The 18,261-nt window shown below is 43.3% G+C and overlaps 1 protein-coding gene and 1 long non-coding RNA gene across 2 annotated transcripts in view; both read left to right on the top strand.

The window, feature by feature from the left end:
• Positions 1 to 18,261, top strand: part of LOC123746610 (putative GTP-binding protein 6) — a 303,861-nt gene that overhangs the window by 100,037 nt on the left and 185,563 nt on the right. The window lies entirely within an intron of this gene.
• Positions 1,205 to 16,787, top strand: LOC138359273 (uncharacterized). Its single transcript, XR_011225896.1, has 2 exons — positions 1,205 to 4,134; positions 4,277 to 16,787. It is a non-coding gene; the product is annotated as an uncharacterized lncRNA (long non-coding RNA).

The raw sequence follows: 18,261 nt of genomic DNA, 5'->3' as shown, positions 1-18,261 counted from the left end.
CTTGCATAGTAGGCCAAGAACTGCATTCTGGCTACAAGGTACAACATATATATGAACAAGCCTGAATGGTCCCCAGGCATATATGCAACTGAAAACTCCACACCCCAGAAGTGACTCAAACCCATACTGCCAGGAGCACAATGCAACTGGTGTACAGGCGGCCTTAACCACTCAACCATCGGTGACCGTACAAATTTGCGTTTGCATTTGTGTTGCTCACGTGGCCCCACAAAAAAGAGGTGATTTGATAAAATAACTATGCCCAAGATTACCATCAAAGTGCCGTCGGGGAGGTAGTTCAAATAGCCTCGGCTATCACCTCTTTTTGTACGGTCACTGATGGTCGAGTGGTTAAGGCCTCCTGTACTCCAGTTGCATAGTGCTCCTGGCAGTATTGGTTCGAGTCACTTCTGGGGTGTGGAGTTTTCAGTTGCATATATGCCTGGGGATCATTCAGGCTTGTTCGCATTTGTGTTGCTCACGTGGCCCCACAAAAAAGAGGTGATCTGATAAAATAACCATGGCAAAGATTACCATCAAAGTGCCGTCAGGGAGGTGGTTCAAATAGCCTCGGCTATCACCTTTTTGTATGGTCACTGATGGTCGAGTGGTTAAGGCCTGTACACCAGTTGCATAGTACTCCTGGCAGTATGGGTTTGAGTCACTTTTGGGGTGTGGAGTTTTCAGTTATATATATATATATATATGTCGTACCTAGTAGCCAGAACGCACTTCTCAGCCTACTATGCAAGGCCCGATTTGCTTAATAAGCCAAGTTTTCATGAATTATTGTTTTTTCGACTACCTAACCTACCTAACCTAACCTAACTTTTTCGGCTACCTAACCTAACCTATAAAGATAGGTTAGGTTAGGTTAGGTAGGGTTGGTTAGGTTCGGTCATATATCTACGTTAATTTTAACTTCAATAAAAAAAAATTGACCTCATACATAATGAAATGGGGAGCTTTATCATTTCATGAGAACAAAATTAGAGAAAATATATTAATTCAGTAAAACTTGGCTTATTAGGCAAATCGGGCCTTCCATAGTAGGCTGAGAAGTGCGTTCTGGCTACTAGGTACGACATATATATATATATATATATATATATATATATATATATATATATATATATATATATATATATATATATATATATATATATATATATATATATATATATACTGTATACATACATACATACATACATACATACATACATATACACACACACATACACACAGAATGTGCACGCTCACATTATATATAAGATGTATGCATGTGCATGCACACACACACACCTGTACCGTAGTGCATTTATTAAGCAGCATGACAAAATAGATACTGTAGACAAATAGCAAGAGAGTTCATCATGTATTTGTTGTAGAAATATCTAGTTAACTGGTTTGCAGTAGTTTTTACTTATTAATGTGACGCTTGATATAAAGGTCCAAGTCCGTCCCTGGGAATTTGAGATGTAGAAAATAAATATTAGTAGTTTGAGTACTTCAGTAATGAATACCAAGTGTTTGAGAACCTCAGTAATGATATTCAGTTCAGTAATTACAGAAGAGTTTTCATAACATTTCCTGTTTTAATTAAAGTTTCCGTACATCTCTAGCATGATCGTATGTTTGAAACCCCCCCCTTCCCACCCCCCAAAAAATATTTTACTACATTTATTTGGTGTTTTATTAAACATTTTCATTAACATTTCTCTATCTTTATTGTAGTGTTCTGATATATATATACACTAGTCCAATATTGTATATGTAATCTTGTACAATACAGTACTGTAGTTGCATGTCTACAGCTGACATAATAAACATCCTTCATATCACTAGGAAGGCCTCTTGAATCTTTCTCATTTACATTTGAATTTTGTCGTGACTTAATTGTAATTTAATTATTTTGCTGTTTGCTATTCTTTTTATATAAAGATATAGTTGATATTTAAAATAAATTCCCCACAATCAGCTGTGAAAATACTCATATAAAGATATAAAGATGACGTGCTATTTTGTATTAACTACATGGTCTTTCACTAGTTACATCACACTGCAGGTGTTTTGATTGGTGTCGCACAGTCATAGCTGCATCTCTCCATGTATTTCTCTGTTCTGTAATCTATTTGATTGCTTGCCTGTGTATCTGCCCTGGAATTGTTACTCTGCTATGGGGTTTCCCTACCTCCAAGTCCATATCAGATTACTTCATCTCCCTTTCGTATATTTTTATTTAGAAGTGCAGTTACTCTATTCCTGTAAAAACAATCTCACTGTTACAAAGAAAGTCTTTACTGTTGTTAAAGAATGATATTGAGGGTTAAGCAGACAACCCATTCTCAGGATAAATTGTATAAACTTCACACAGACAGTGATGTACTACACTTGATTAAATCAGGCTTCTAGGAATGGCAGAATATAAATTATGTTCTGTATTCATATCTTAGGCTTAGCCTAGATTAGGCTACTTCACACTTCTTTTTTTTTTTATATCCTTGTAATAACTTTTAAAGTTTTTAATGTTCATACATATTCAATTCATGTACTTTTCATCTTGCAACTGAAAAACTACCTATATAATAACACTTTTCTGTATTGACCCCTGAGTATCTTCCTAGGGCTCAAGCGCTGGTACTGCTAGGCCTTCAGAATTGACCTGAATTTACCTGAGGGTAACCTTATCTAGTGGTCTCAACAGGGACAGGAAAGTGATTGCTTGTTAAAGGTCCCCAATTATTCGTGAAGGTTTTTCCAATTGAATTTTAAACTAAAGTTCAGTACGGTACAATCTTGGCATTTAACGGCTTTGCTAGGCAGGCAATTCCATACCCTGTGGGGTAAATCATCTCCTGTTCTTTGTCTTACAGTGTGGTTTATTGAGCTTGAAGGTGTTGCCATTCATGTGAGTTACAGTGGATGTTTTGAAAAAGTTGTCTGGATTAATATTTTCGAATCTGTTCAGTATTTTAGAGGTCTCGGTGAGATAAGCCCTGTCATGTCTGATATAGCAGAAGAAGTTGTTAAACACACATGGCAAAATCTTACTGAAACGACCATATGAGTAATAAATACTCACACTCCGCCCAAGTAAAACAGAAACAAGCAACACTTAGCGGGCCAGCCAGAGGCTTAGGGCCCATGCAGGAATATCCCTGCAAAAAAAAAAAAAATGTCTGATATGTAGTAATGTTAGTACTGAGGCCCACAAGTTTTTCTTTTATGAGAGAAGATTTAGTTCCTGGATGATTTTTGTCGCTATGCTCTGAACTTTTAAAGGTGAGGTCTTGTGATTAAATATTGTAGTCCAGGTGGGAAGTGGGGAAAGCACACCAGAGGCTTGTACAGCTGAATAACCACCTTTCCTTGAAGTCCAAAGTTTCTTTGACTATTCCAACTTGTTATCCAACAATGATGGTATCTGGTACCTATAGTTACTGGGTTACTGGGTATTATGGATGCAAGTACAAAATATGGACTGTTGCACCCAAAAGACTCTTATGTTTTGGACTATTATTCTGTAGAGGGACCAAGAAAAAAGGCAAGAACGTATTTTCTGTGGGGAGCCCCTACGGCTCCCTGGAGCTTATCAGGCTAATGTATGTTATGTTAGACCGGAACATTAGCTATGGAGTTCAGACCTACCAGGGACCAGTGCCAGAACCTGGCCCCTTTAGAGAGGTTTCAGGGAGCAATAGCCCTGGAAAACCCCATTGTGGTTGGGGGTTTTCCATATCTGCCATTGACCGGGGTTAAGCACCCAGAAAGGTAGCCATAACAAAACAAACCCAACATGGTAAGAAACTAAAACAAAAACCGAACAAAGAGGTAGAAACTCCCTGCAATCCCAAGGAAACAATCAAACAATCAATTATCACAATTTACTGCCGCGCCGATCGTCCGCGCAGCCTTCCCCTCCCCGGGAGGGGAAATGGGGGTCCCCGGACCTCGCCGCGCCGGCTGCCTTTTGTTCGCAAGCTAGTCTCAATCGGGATAGACACTTCTCTGGCCTCAAATTCCTGGGCGGTGTTTGCCTTGTGTGGCATTCTCTGCTGTCTTTGTGTGGTGTGCGGTGGCCAGGAGTACCTCATCAGTGCCGGGGCTGCATGCCTTAGGGGCTTCCTTCCCTAGGTAATTACCTAAGTAATTACCTAAGTGTAGTTACAGGATGAGAGCTACGCTCGTGGTGTCCCGTCTTCCCAGCACTCTTTGTCATATAATATGTCATTATATATCATATATCTTTATCATATCTTTGTCATATATCATATAGGTACCCTGTGAGTACTGCCCCTGCGTGTCAGTGTTATCTTCCCTGGGGCGTTCGGGAACCGCTCCCATAGGGGTTCTTGCTGCTCGGCATTTGCCTCACCCTTGGGGCCAGCTGGGGCTTGGGGCCCTTGTTTGACCTGGAGTAGGGAGTGGTATTGTGCTGGTTAGGGCGTCAAGGTGTTGCACGACCTGCCACCGGTTCCTGTTGCCTCTGGGGGCAGTGTACTTTTGCAGGGTTTTTCTTTTTTTTGTTTTGTTTTTGTTTGCTTGGTGGAGGTTCTGCCTCGTGGGTCTATAGTTCCCCTGATATTGTTTTGGTGGCCCTCTGCTAGGCCCCCGTGCTTGTACGCATCCCAGGGGTTTTCAGTTTTATCATCTACCCCTTGTTTTGTTTGGGTTTCTTATCCAGTTAGCAACACTTTGCCCGGGCTTCCCGTAGTTGTTACCCTACAGGCCCTGGAAACCCCTGTTGGGGCTCGGTGGACCCATGGATGTGTCTCCCGAGTTCCAGCCTGCCTTGTGTGGATTTGAAGGTTGCAGTGTGCCCTTGTCTCAGGGTGACAGTCACCTGTTTTGCCTCCGTAATGCTGCCTGTTGGGTCAATGACACCTTTGACCCGGAGTCTTGTGCGTCGTGTTCTCTGTCTGTGCTCCAGTTTTACTCTGTGGATGATCCTGTTAGGATACAGGCAGCATCAGCATTGCATATTAGGTTTAGGTTACTGCAATACGCTAGGTTGGTTTCCCACCTGGATGCCCCGAGGCTGCCCCGTTTTGGTTTTAGGGACCCTTACCTGGGGGGCGTTAGTCGCTTCGGCTTTGGCTCCTTCCATGCTCCCTGGTCCTTTCCCTGTGGTTCTTCCTGCACCCTCCCCCCCCCCCTCCCTGTGTCCGGCTCCAAAACATCTGAGGGTTTCGGCCTCGGCACAGGGTTTAGTTGGTATTGAGACTCGGGCTGCCTCGGGGGCTGCCCCATCCGGGTCGGGGATGGAGGCATTTGAGCCGGTTCCTCCTGCCGAGGCTTCTGGGTCTCACCAGCAGACCCCCTTCTTGTCTGCCTTTCCCCTGGACTCTGCCTTTCCTTCAGGGGTAGAGGGTTTGGAGGATGGCTCGGCCCCGGGTCCCGACGTGGGGGATCCTGGGGCTGGGGAGGAGTCAACCTGGGGGCCTTGGGGCCCGTTTGACCCTGCTTGGGTGCTTTTGCCTTCCTCGCAAGGCTTATTGTTGCAGGGGGAGGGATTTTCTTACCCCCCTTCCTTGTATGAGTCTGATTTGGGTTCGGCTCCTCCCCGGGTTTGGTTCCGAGCTCCTTTGGATACCTCAGCTCCGTCTTTCCAGAGGTTTTCTACTTCCTGTATCTCCGCGAAGGTGGCTCGGGAAGCTCTTGCTACATACCTCTTGCAGGACCCGGGTTATGCCTCTGCGATGAATCTGTCCTCGTTTGAGTTCGGTTCTTCTTCCCGTTTTTGGATGCGTTTGGAGGTTCCTGAATCTTCCTGGCTGGCAGACTGCCCTTTCTTTTCGTTGGGGGCGTGGCATGGGTTCTGTCTGACCCCGCACACTTGATTGGCGGGAAACTTCTACTTTTATGCAGGTATACCTGGGGGATGAGTTTGAGCACCTTAATGCGTGCTTGTTCGCTCCCATGCTTTCTCGGGATGTTGGCCTTTTCCAGCTTCACGTGCAGGTTCCTCTTCTTTCGGCTTCGTTGGTTGCGGAGGAGTTACGCGCCCGTGGGCATTTGGCTTCGGTCTTATGTTTCTTTTCCCTTCTCGAGCTGTCTTCTGCCTGGCTTGAGGAGGATGTGGGAGCATTGAGTGAAGAGCCTTCGTCTGGGGCGCTGACTTCGGCAGCTAGAGTGTTATTTACTTGTATTATTTTTTATTAATTTATTTATATATATACTGTATACAAGAAGGTACAATTGGTTGTTAGTATGGATGTTGTTATTAATTAGTACCTTCTCATAACATGCAATATTTTGGGCAAGTCTTAAGGCTATCACAGAATTTTAAGCTACATGGTGATGTCAGTCTTAAAAGAGGAAATAAATTTAGGGACTTAGGTCAATGAAGAATTGGAGTAATTTGAGTTAACATAATTACTATGTTAGGGTGAGGTGGTGATAATGAGAACTTATATTTATGTAGTTGTATTCATAGATACTACGACGTTAGGCGAATTAATAGCACAAAGTGGGAAACTATGGTGAGGAAATTAACTACAGTACTTGTTTTACCTTTAAATAAAGAATTGCTTCAGCAATTTTTCTTCATTAGGAAGGAAATCCCATATATTGGGTTCCTATAGTTGCATGACATGTTTGCATATGTTTACTTGGACCCAGAGAATATCAGAGAGATACAGCAGTTATTTTCAGTGTGGTGTTCTTGGGTTCTTATACATTCAACTGGAAAGAGTTTCAGGTCAGGTTAGTATTGAAAATAAGGCTTTATAAGTGTCAATATCACAAGAGAATGTATGTTGTATGTGTTTAGCAATGTTTAGGAATTTGAATATAGGATGTCTGTAGGCAGAATTTGTTACAGTTGTGATTTTTGCTAGGCGAGAATGGCTTGTGGTTGAGCCCCATGCACTGCTGCCATGAGTTAGATAAGGTTAAATTACAGTAGTGAGTAATAAAGTGTGAGAAAAGCAGAGGGGAGAATGTATTACATTTTTCTGTGGGGAGCCCCTCTGGCTCCCTGGAGCTATTGGACTGATGTACGCTGTATTAGTCTGGGGCTTCAGTCAATGGAATTCTGCCTACCAGGGACCACGAGCCAGAACCTGGCCCCCTCAGAGAGGCACAGGGAGCAATGGCCTATGGAAATTCCCATGTGTTTGGGAGCATTGCATGTTTGCCATCGACCGGGGTTAGGCACCCAAAAAGGTTGGCATACCAAAACAACCCCTACTTGGTAAGAAATTGCAACCAAAGAGCGAACAGAGAAACAACTCCCCAAAAATCATAAGGAAACAAGCAAACGTCACTCACCGCCACTGCACCGCTTGTCAGCACAGTCCTTCCCTCCTTGGGAGGGGGAGCCCCAGACCCCCGCACCGGCTACTCACACACCTTAGTTTGGAGGCTGAGCCCCAGACCCCCACACCGGCTACTCACACACCTTAGTTTGGAGGCTGAGCATCAAAAACGAAACCGCCGACCGGAGGGAGGGAGGGAGGATGCCAGGAAGCAAACGGGGCTTACCCAGAAAATGGCGTTTCATTACTGTACATTCAACGCTGGTTTTCTGTGGGGAGCCACTTCGGCTCCCTGGAGCTACATAACCAAAGACATATAAAAGATGGACTTTCCCAGTATGTGTAAGGGTAGGGGAAGCCCCACACCCCTGCACCAACTACTCACACCTCAGTTCATAGGTTGAAGCACTCTGTGGCGGTCGTCAACTCTGGCTTCGATTTCTTGGTGGAATTTGCGCCATCATGGTGTTTCCTGCTCTTTGTGGTGAGGTGGCCAGGAGTAGCATCAGTGTATGTACTGGGGCTGCATGCGCTTAGGGCTACCTTTCCTAAGCACCCTGTAAGTACTGCCCTTGGGTTACTAGGGTTGCCTTCCCTAGAACCTTCAGGACTCTACTTCTGTAGGGGTTCTTGCTGCTCGGCATTTACCCCGCCTTTGGGGCGAGCTGAGGTTTTGTGGCCTTTATTTGGCCTTGGGTAGGAAGTGGTGGTGGTGTAGCTGGTTGGGGCGCAGGATGCTGCTTTGCACTCTTACCTACACGGTGGCCATGTTCCTGTTCCTTCTCCTGGCATTGTGCTTTTGCAGGGTTCTTCTTTTATTTTTGTTTTCCTTGCCTGGAGGGAGGTCTGCCTTGTTGACTATTAGTCCACCTAGGGTATTTTCGGTGGCCCTCCTCTAAGCCCCCCTGCTTGTACACATTACAGAGGTCCAGTTTATAGCCCTTTCCCCTTTATGTTTACATTCAGGCTTCATCGGCTTAGCAGCATCTTTGCCTGGGCTTCCCATAGGCAAAACCCCCTACGGGCCCTGGAAAACCCCCATCAGGGCTTGGTTAACTGATGGATGTGTGTTCTGAGTCTCACCTCGCCTTGTGCGAGATTGAAGGTTGTTCTGTGCCCTTGTCTCAGGGTGACAGTCACCTATTTTGCCTCCGTCATGCAGCCTGTTGGGTCAAGGACACCTTTGACCCGAAGTCTTGCGAGACATGTTCTCTGCTCGTGCTCCAGTTTACCCATTCTACTGTATCTGAGATTAGGGTTCGGGCAACATCCGTGTTGCATGTTCAGTTTAGGTTGCTGCAATGCGCTAGGTTGGTTACCCACTAGGATGCCCTGGGGCTGCCCTGTTTTGGTTTTAGGGACCTGAACTTAAGGGCGTTAGTTGCTTTGACTCTGGTTCTGTCTACGCCGGCAAGTCTTTCCCCGGCTGGCGTTGTTCGCCCTGGTCACTCAAATCTCAACCACTCCCAAACATCTGAGGGTTTCGGAGTCAGGGCAAGGTTAAGTTGGTGTTGAGACTCGGGCGGCTTCGGTGGCTGCTCCATTCTAGTCGGAGATGGAGGCATTCAATCCTGCTCCTCCTGCTGAGGCTTCTGGGTCCTACCAGCAGACCCCATTCTTTGCTGCTTTTCCTCCTGGACTCTGCCTTTTCATCAGAGGTAGAGAGCGTGGAGGAAGGTTCTGCCCAGGGACCTGGCTTAGAGGCTTCCGGGGCTGGGGAGGAATCGCCCTGGGGAGTTTGGACCTCCCTTTGATCCCGCTTGGGTTTTGGTGCTCTCATCACGGGGTTTGTTGTTGCAGGGGCAGGGGTTATCTTACCCCCCCCTCCCCCTTCCCTGTACGAGTTTGATTTTGGGTTGGCTCCTCCCCGGGTTTGGTTCCGGGTCATCTTGAGGTTATTATGAGAAGATTTTGGGGCTTAGCGTCCCCGCGGCCTGGTCCTCAACCAGGCCTTCTTTTTGTTACACACACCCTGGGAAGCAGCCTGTAGTAGCTGTCTAACTCCCAGGTACCTATTTACTGCTAGGTGACAGGGGCATCAGGGTGAAAGAAACATCTTGCCCATTTGTCTCCGCCTCTACCGGGAATCGAACCCGGGACCTCAGGACTACGAATCCGAAGCATTGTCCACCCAGCTGTCAGGCGCCCTTTCCCAAGGGAACCCAGGCGTCTGGGTTCCCTTGGGTTCCTCGGCTCACTCTTGCTGGAGGTTTTCTGCCTCAAGAATCCTGCCTAAGGAGGTTCCGGAGTCTTCTTAGCTTGCAGACTGCCCTTTCTTTTCACAGGGAGCGTGGCATGGGTTTCATTGGACCCACACGCCTGAATGGCGGGAGGCTGATACTGTTTTGCAGGTTTACTTGGGGGGCAATTTTGAGCGCCTTAATGCATGCCTGTTCACCCCTGTGCTTCCTCAGGATGTTGGCCTTGTGCAGCTGCATGTGTAGGTTCCCACCCTTTCGGCATCTTTGGCGGCTGAGGATTTACGTGCTCGATGGCATTTAGCTTTGGTCTTGCTCTTCTTTTTCCTACTCGAGTTGTCCTCAATCTGGCTTAGGGAGGATGTGGAGGCATTGAGTGCCGGGCCTTCGTCTGCAGGCACTGGCCTCGGCGGATAGGGTGTCAGTTGTTCTGGTAAAGCTGTTTGCGCTGATTCTCCTGGAGGCAGTGTTTCTGTTCTTTGCCTCTCGCATCACGTGTTGCTAGGCCGTGCTTGCTCTCTCCTTGAAATCTGCTTGAGCTCTGGCTCTTAGATTTTTGTCTCCTTTTTTACCGTTACTGTTTGCAGACTGTCCTGTCACACAGTTTCTGCAGGCGGCCTCATCTAGTTTCCGTCCTATGTCGGATTTGTTGCTTCTCCGGAGTGGCTGTTCTCGGGCCTTTCAGAAGGGTCATGCCAAAGCTCAGGGTTCAGGGTTCTTCCAGTCAGGAACCCCTTGGTTCCAATTTCTGAACAGGCGCTTCCTTAGGAGCTAACATCATCTGGTCGGTGCAATGCTCATTCTGCTCGTTGACGACTTCTCTTAAGGGGCATCGGCCATTTTGCGGGTCGCCCTGTTGACTTGCTGGGTGGGGACGAGGTTTGCACTGTTTTCCATCCCTCCTGCCTCTCTCGCGACCACTGTGTTCGGCAGGTTTACTTGGGGGCAATTTTGAGCGCCTTAATGCATGCCTGTTCACCCCTGTGCCTCCTCAGGATGCACAGTTTACTGTGCATCCTGAGGTATATATATATACTATATACATACTTCTATATATATACGTCTATATATATACTTCTATATATATACTTCTATTATGGCCTCCATGGGCCTTGTGTCGGTTGGTGTGTCGCCAGCTTCCTCTTCAGGTTTTTCGGGGCTAAGTGCCTTGGCGCCTACCCGAACCCTCGCACGATGAGTTCACTGATGCCTCGTCCGTCTCTCTTTTTTTTTTTTTTTTTACCAGTGCTGACCAGGCCGGCCAGGGGCGGTGGGCCCCGTACCCCCGTCGGGTTCACAGCACAGTGCAGGAGTTAGCGGCGGTTTGGCTCTCACTTTTGAGGGTTCGGGTCGCTTGGGCTCCATTTGGATCAGACTGCTCTCCGATGGTTCATTGTCTGAACCGCAGGGGGTTCTCTTCAGACCTTGCCTTTTTGGGGCTGGTCGCTTCGAGTGGCTCATCTGTTGGATTCTCGGGGTTTGGGTCTCCGTGCGGCTCATATCCAAGGAGTGTCCAACATCCTGGTGGACGGCCTGTCTTGGTTCATTACACTGTCCACGGACTGGACAGTCGATGCTGATTCTTTCAGTTGGCTCTACTGGACGTATGGGCTCTTCGTGTCGGCGTGGTCTCGGCATCTCCCAATGTATGTGACGCCCTTTCCCGACTGCAGAGCCATCGCGGTGGACACCTTTCAGCAGGACTGGTTAAGGTGGGGTTACCTATACCTCTTTTTCCCTGGTCCAGCTGTTGCTTCGGGTTTTGGCTCTTTTTGGAGTCTTACTACAGCAGAGTTGTCCTTGTTGCCGCTTGGTGGCTGGCGCAGCCTGGGTTTTAGGCGCTGCTTGCTCAGTGTCTGATCCCGGGCCGTTTTCCATGGCTCTGCCTCTTCCAGCAGATTGGACCGGTCAGGTACATGGCTGGTTCGGTCTACTCCTCTGCTATTTGCATCTAGTCTTTTTGACGCGGTTGTATCATCACTTGTATGGTGATTAGGTGGCTTCATTGAAGGTGTCCCACCTGCGAGCTTCGTCTCGGCAACAGTATGAAGTTGCCTGGTGGGTTTTTTTGCCATTTCTTCTCTCTGCATAGATTATCTTCTATTTCCATTCGGGTTGTTTCAGTTTCAGCCGTGTTCTTCTTTTCTGGTGAAGAATGAGATGGCAGGCTCTCAGAGGAGCCCTTAGGTCATTGATGCTTGGTTGGTCAGGCCGGGGGTACATCATGTGTTGTGTCTGGTTGCGGCTCTACGTCGTTACCTGCGCGCCTCGGCTTCAGTGGCTGGGGACGCGCTTTGAGTTGATTTGATTTCCCTCATTCCCTGTTACAGAACTCGGGTCTCTCAGGTCGTCCACAGGGTTATTAGATCTAGCCAGCCTGCGGTCTATCCTCTTGCCTGTGACGTTCGTAAGTATGCTGCTTTGGCTACCGTGTTTGGCAACATGTCGTGGGCTGACATTTGGGCACGGGGCTCGAACAGGGTCCTGGCCACCCATTGTTTAGTGAAGGTTTCTGGTCCCGATTGTTTGTGTGTGGCTTTGGGTCACAGGATGCAGCCAGTTATCTCAACTTTGAGTTGATGTGCTTGTTGCGGCCGCTTCCCGGGTAAGTCCCTTTTTTACTTGTCTTTGGTTATGTAGCTCCAGGGAGCCAGAGGGGCCTCCCACAGTAAACCAGCATTGAGCGTAATGAGCCCCAGAGGCTCCATGGCACCCCCCCCCACCTCCAGTCGGTGGTTTCGTTTTTGATGCTCAGTCTCCGAACTGAGGTATGAGTAGCTGGCACAGAGGTCCTGGGCTTTCTCCCCCTTCCAGAGAGGGGAGGGCTGCACGGACAAGCGGCACAGCGGCGGTGAATGACATTTGCTTGTTTCCTTATGTTTTTTGGGAGTTATGTTTCTCTGTTCGGTTTTTGGTTGCAATTTCTTACCAAGTGGGGTTTTTGTTTTGTTATGCCTACCTTTCTGGGTGCCTAACCCCAGTCAATGGCAGACATGGAATGCTCCCAAACACATGGGGGTTTCCATAGTCCATTGCTCATTACCTCTCTGAGGGGGCCAGGTTTTGGCTCATGGTCCCCAGTAGGCAGAACTCCATTAACTGAAGACCCAGACTAATATAGAATATATCAGTCTGATAGCTTCAGGGAGCCTCCGGGTCTCACCCAGAAAAGGGAGTTTCATTACATTCAACCCTGTTTTTGTTTTTGTTTTTAAATATACCAGTTTTGTGTATACTATTTTAGCTGTATGTGTATGCTTAATGCTGTCCTTGTATTACAATCACAGCATTGAAAATTTGTATTGTCCAGAGTTTCTGTATTACAATTTTTATTGTATTTGTCTCTAATATTACAGTACATAGATGAATTTATGTGGTACTGTATCTCATTTTACAAGTACAGTATGACCTTGCAAAATTTTAAGTTTGACATTGTATTTGTTGTACTTAATGGTACAGGTATTTCAACCATAATTCCCGTATTTCTGTATCTTGGTAATTAAATAGTTTGGATAATACAACACGTGAAAATGGTGAAGACAGAAAAGTTCTTTCAAGTAGTACTCTCTAATTTTGAAAATAAAAAGTCTTCATAGGCAATAAGCAATATTATCTGCTTTATGCAATCTCGCATATTTCTCATTCTGTACTTCAATATTCTTTCTTTTCCATTAGAAAAGTAAGCTCAGTCAATGCATGTTTTGGCATTTGTCTATTAGTAGGTAATATTTATACAAGCTTGGTATTCGATACTACTGATTTGCTTACGTGCTTCTGGCTTAAGGTCAGGTGAAGCTTGTGCTGAGGAATGAATGTGAACACCTGGAGATCATAGAGAGAGTAAAGATGATGGATTCTGCATGTGCATGTCAGTTTCTATATACAGTATGTGTGAAAGCTTGCACAGCACGCATGCTGCCTGCTGAAACAAGCTCGGTCGTAATCTTCTGAACAGTTATTATCACACAGAGCGTAGAAGACCCTCCACAAGGTGTAGGACTCTCCTGAAGTCAAGGTTAGCAAATATAGTGATCAGCTGGTGAACACTGGTGATTATTTGCATGTTTATAGACATGCATTTATTTACATGGGTGTTTGTTTCTTCATGTGCTTGTTTATGTACTGCCGTCGTTCTTTGTTAATCACTGTTCTATTATCAGTTTTACCAGTCTCTATTTTAGTGAGGCAGTAAGTGCTCATTTGTCATGCTTCTGTAGATATTTAATTCTGACAAAGGTTATGAGTACCTGGTACTGTACTGATGTACGGTTACTGATCGTAAAGCTTATTATGTGATACAATTAACCCAGAAACTTCAAAGATAAACTACTAGTTAAGCTACTACTCAAGATGGCTATATAAGACACAAGAAACATTTACCTTAAACCCGCCTTCACCACTGATAAGATCCTTTTGTTATAATCCAAAATAAACATTTAGATAATAAAAAGAATATAAATCCAAATATTAGTGTAATACATGGCATGGAATAATTTTTGGAATATATTAGAATTGAGGCATGTTGTAAATTGCAAATGTTGTAAATTGCAACATTAGTTTTACCTTGTGACTTTAAGTTTGGTGGCTGAAAATGAATTGAGTGGTGAAGTAGGATATAGTATGGTGTTGCATAGTTAATGTGCATATGATGTACAACTAATGAAATGTGCTTCATATTTGCATACACATACAGTAATACTGAACCTGGGAACCAGGATTTCTTTTAAGACTTTCCTACCACTTATTTTTTCTAGATATAATACATCAAGACAATTTTATTTTTACTTTACAGCTAAGATATATTGCAACATTATTTGCAATATATCTTAGCTGTAATAATGTTGCAAATTGCAACATTAGTTTTACCTTGTGACTTTAAGTTTGGTGGCTGAAAATGAATGGAAGAGACAAATTAATCCAAATATGACAAAGTAATGTTTGCAGTGTAGTTTTTCACTTTCGTAGAAATGAAAAGATTGTTTTCAAGCAAGAATATAAGACAAAAAAAAAAATGTTGAAAGGTATGCAAGTGATATATTGTTCTTACTTATTTTTGCAAATGGAATTACGTATAAGCAAATAAATGCTTGTACATTGCTTTCATTGTCATGTGAAATGTAATTGCCTTTATGAGAGTGATGTCTCTCAGGTTTTCAGCTGGCCGTGAAACTTGGAAACAGATGTTAACTTTGTGATCCACTGGATTTAGAATTGACAACCTGACAATGAGTAGTCTGTTTGTCCTTTCCGCTGATTTGTGCCATTTTTATTCATTTATGTGATATTAACTTTTGCATGTTGTGATTCATAATGGAGTTATAGTATGAATCAAAACTCTGTATTTAAAGAGAAATAAATATTGTTTCTTAATATTTCAGTAAGCATGTAATAACTTTGTTATGTGCCATGTATTCGGAGATTTATAGATCTCGGTCATTTACTCATGTGTGACAATAACACGAGGGAATTTAGCAGTATGGTAGATTAGGAGACATAATCAGGGAATCTTTATGTTTACGCCTCATTTTATACAATGTGGTGTATAATATATGCTGATAACGTGTACACCTCAGGCTGGTCAGTTTCATATTAGTATTATTACTTTATAACATTATAGCAGTTTCTGCATGAATAATTGATAATTTTTAGTAAAAACATTGATAAAGTTGATATTGATAGTGTAGAATCAGGAGTCAATATACATATAAAGTCATCTTAAACTCCATTAGTTTGCTAAGGACCAACTTGTCATTTTGTTTAAATACATTTGTGTGTGTTGTCAATACAGGGTACAATTGTTTTATATTAAGATAAAGTTGTTAGAATGAGCACATGTTATTGCTAATTCACAGTATTTTATCAATATGAATACAAAGGTTTAATAATTTTTATTCATAATAGAAAGTAATGAAAAGTAGAATAAAATATCTAAACTTTTCTTCAATTTATAGCCACTGTATCTTTGCGTGCCATTTTCTCGTAGACATCAATATTTATAGTCTCCTTTTTGATAGTTTCTGAAAATGAGAAGTAAAAAAAAAAATCACATTATAATGCAAATGTAATACAGCATTGAGTAAACTACAGTACTAATTTACTTAGACGGGAAAAGAAGTTTGTTGGTTACCACTAACACAATTGGCAGGCTATGTCAGGAGAAGGGTAACACACCCTAAGTCAGACCAAGTGTGGTGCACAACCTGCACAAGGTAGCCTTGGGCGTGATGGCTGAGTGGACAGCGCTCGGTATTCGTAGTCCTAAGGTTCCGGGTTCGATCCCCTGCAGAGGCGGAAACAAATGGGCAGAGTTTCTTTCACCGTGATGCGCCTGTTCACCTTCCAGTAAAGAGTTACCTGGGATTTAGACAGCTACTACAGGCTGCTTCCTGGGAATGTGTAATAAAAAGGAGGCCTGGTCGAGGACCGGGCCACGGGGACGCTGAACCCCGAATTCATCTCAAGGTAACCTTAAGATAAGAAGTCAAAAGTAGTGCTTGCCAAGTTAGTCCACAGCAAATGTCATATGGCATAATAATAAATTGGCCTATGCCACTTTAATTTGAAGCATTATGCATGCATCTGTGTACCACACCTTTTGCAGGTTACTTTCACATTTTTCACATGTGACTTTAAAAACAAGAGTTCAGAGCTTATTTATCAGTTATGTCTCCTAACCTCCAGTCACTATGGATTTCATGTTAACACATCTTGCAAGTGCTTTGTGTTGTGTAGATAAGTGATGTGTGCTGTGCCACAAATGTCTTCAACAATGTGGTACAGCACCATGTTTATGTTAGTAAATGTACATTGTGATAATGAGTTTGGAAACTTGAAAGCCAATTATAATCTAAGTGTTTGTAAACATTTAAAATGTTGTTTTAAGTTTCATGGATCATGTAACATCATTTTTGATTGCTCTAAATTAGTCATATTGTACAAAGAATCAAAGAATATGTTTGTGAAATATTACATAATCTTGTAAAAGACATATTTTTCACCTGCAGAATTATAAATTATTCTGCAGTAAGAAAAAATTATTATGGGTTAGTAGAGGCAGTCACTGTCTACACACTAAACTAGAAAAATTAGCAAGAAGGGTGTGACAAAAATAATTAATGTATAACGAATTATAAATACATGTTCATTTTCTTATTCAAATATATGTATGTACTTTGTGTAATATAAATCCTTAGGAAATATTAACTACAGCAGGATGCAAGTTGTCACCCCATTGCAATGTCTGTAATTATAGGTTTGTTACCAAAGTATATGTTATTGTATTTCCTGTGTTATAGAGCTTGTCTCATAATAAATACAGCTGGTTTTCATATACTCTTGTATTACATAAACCTCCAGTCTAATAATACTAAAATACAATGTTTAGAATATGTAATATCCTGTAGATACAGTTTGATATCGTCACTAATATTTGTGTGAAAGTATCACTGATAACTACCCAAGATGCGCATGATAACAACTACCCAAGATGCACATGATAACAACTACCCAAAATGCGCGTGATAACAACTACCCAAGATGCACATGATAACTACCCAAGATGCACATGATAACAACTACCCAAGATGCACATGATAACAACTACCCAAGATGCACATGATAACTACCCAAGATACACATGATAACAACTACCCCACCATGAACATGGCAATGTTTCAAGGTTGAGTGCACATTAAAAAACTTACAATGTAATTTGATCATATATCAAAGCAGAGGAAATGCTAAGATGTCTATAAATCCTTTGATTTTACTGTCATCACTGAATAAAAACTGCAATGCTTCTGCTGTGGCAGCAAAGGTCTTGCCAATGGATGCATGAAGCCAACAAAACTGAATGAGAACCATAAGTCTGTCCATGGTGAAAATGCTATTAGTTGGGATTTAAGCTAAGCTGTGTAGTATAAGTCTTCAAAATAAGGGAAATGGGATACTGTGCAATTCATATTCATAATATGCATTTGCAATACGACAGCTAATGTTGTGCTCAGAATTGACCATGTTAATTCACATTTAGATTATAAAGTTCCGTTTTAGAACTGTATATTAATTCTGGGTATTACAAATTTCCCGTATAAAGTTTAAAAAGAGCCTAATTTACATTCTCAAATGTGCTATATACAGGAGCTATATGGGCTTTGCACTTTTTGATAATTACTAATACATTCTTTAGAAAGGCTAAGAGCAATAGGAAGGGGGGGAGAGGGAATGACATGAATAATGAAAAAAAGTATAATAATATGCTAAATATATTCAGCCAACACACACAATAAATACTTTACATAATTTTTCACACTAGAACGATTAAACAACATTCCACTACCCACAAATATTTGAAGCAGGGAAATTGAGGGATATTCCCAGAACGTCTAAAAAAAAATCGGGAAGAGCATTGACAAATTAAAGGATTTAAAAGTTCCAGATGTAGATGGAATTCATTCTAAACGTTGTAAAGGAACTGGCAGATGAACTTTGTCGACCGCTCCTCACATGGCCCCAACTGCGAGGTTTTGATGAAATAACTGTACCCTAAACTTGACCATTGAATGTTGTCGGGAGGTAGGGTTAAAAGTCTCACGACTCTCAACCTTTTTTGTACAGTCAGTATGGTCTAGGTATAGTAGTGGATGCCCTGAAGGCTCATGGAACCCTGGCTGTCTGGGTTCAAATCCTTCAGGGGTGTGCAGTTTTCGGTTATACATTATGTGTGTGTGTATGTATATATATATGTCGTACCTAGTAGCCAGAACGCACTTCTGAGCCTACTATGCAAGGCCCGATTTGCGTAA

Source organism: Procambarus clarkii, chromosome 90 (assembly GCF_040958095.1).
Source record: "Procambarus clarkii isolate CNS0578487 chromosome 90, FALCON_Pclarkii_2.0, whole genome shotgun sequence".
NCBI lineage: Eukaryota > Metazoa > Arthropoda > Malacostraca > Decapoda > Cambaridae > Procambarus > Procambarus clarkii.
This window is presented reverse-complemented; position numbering and strand designations above follow the sequence as displayed.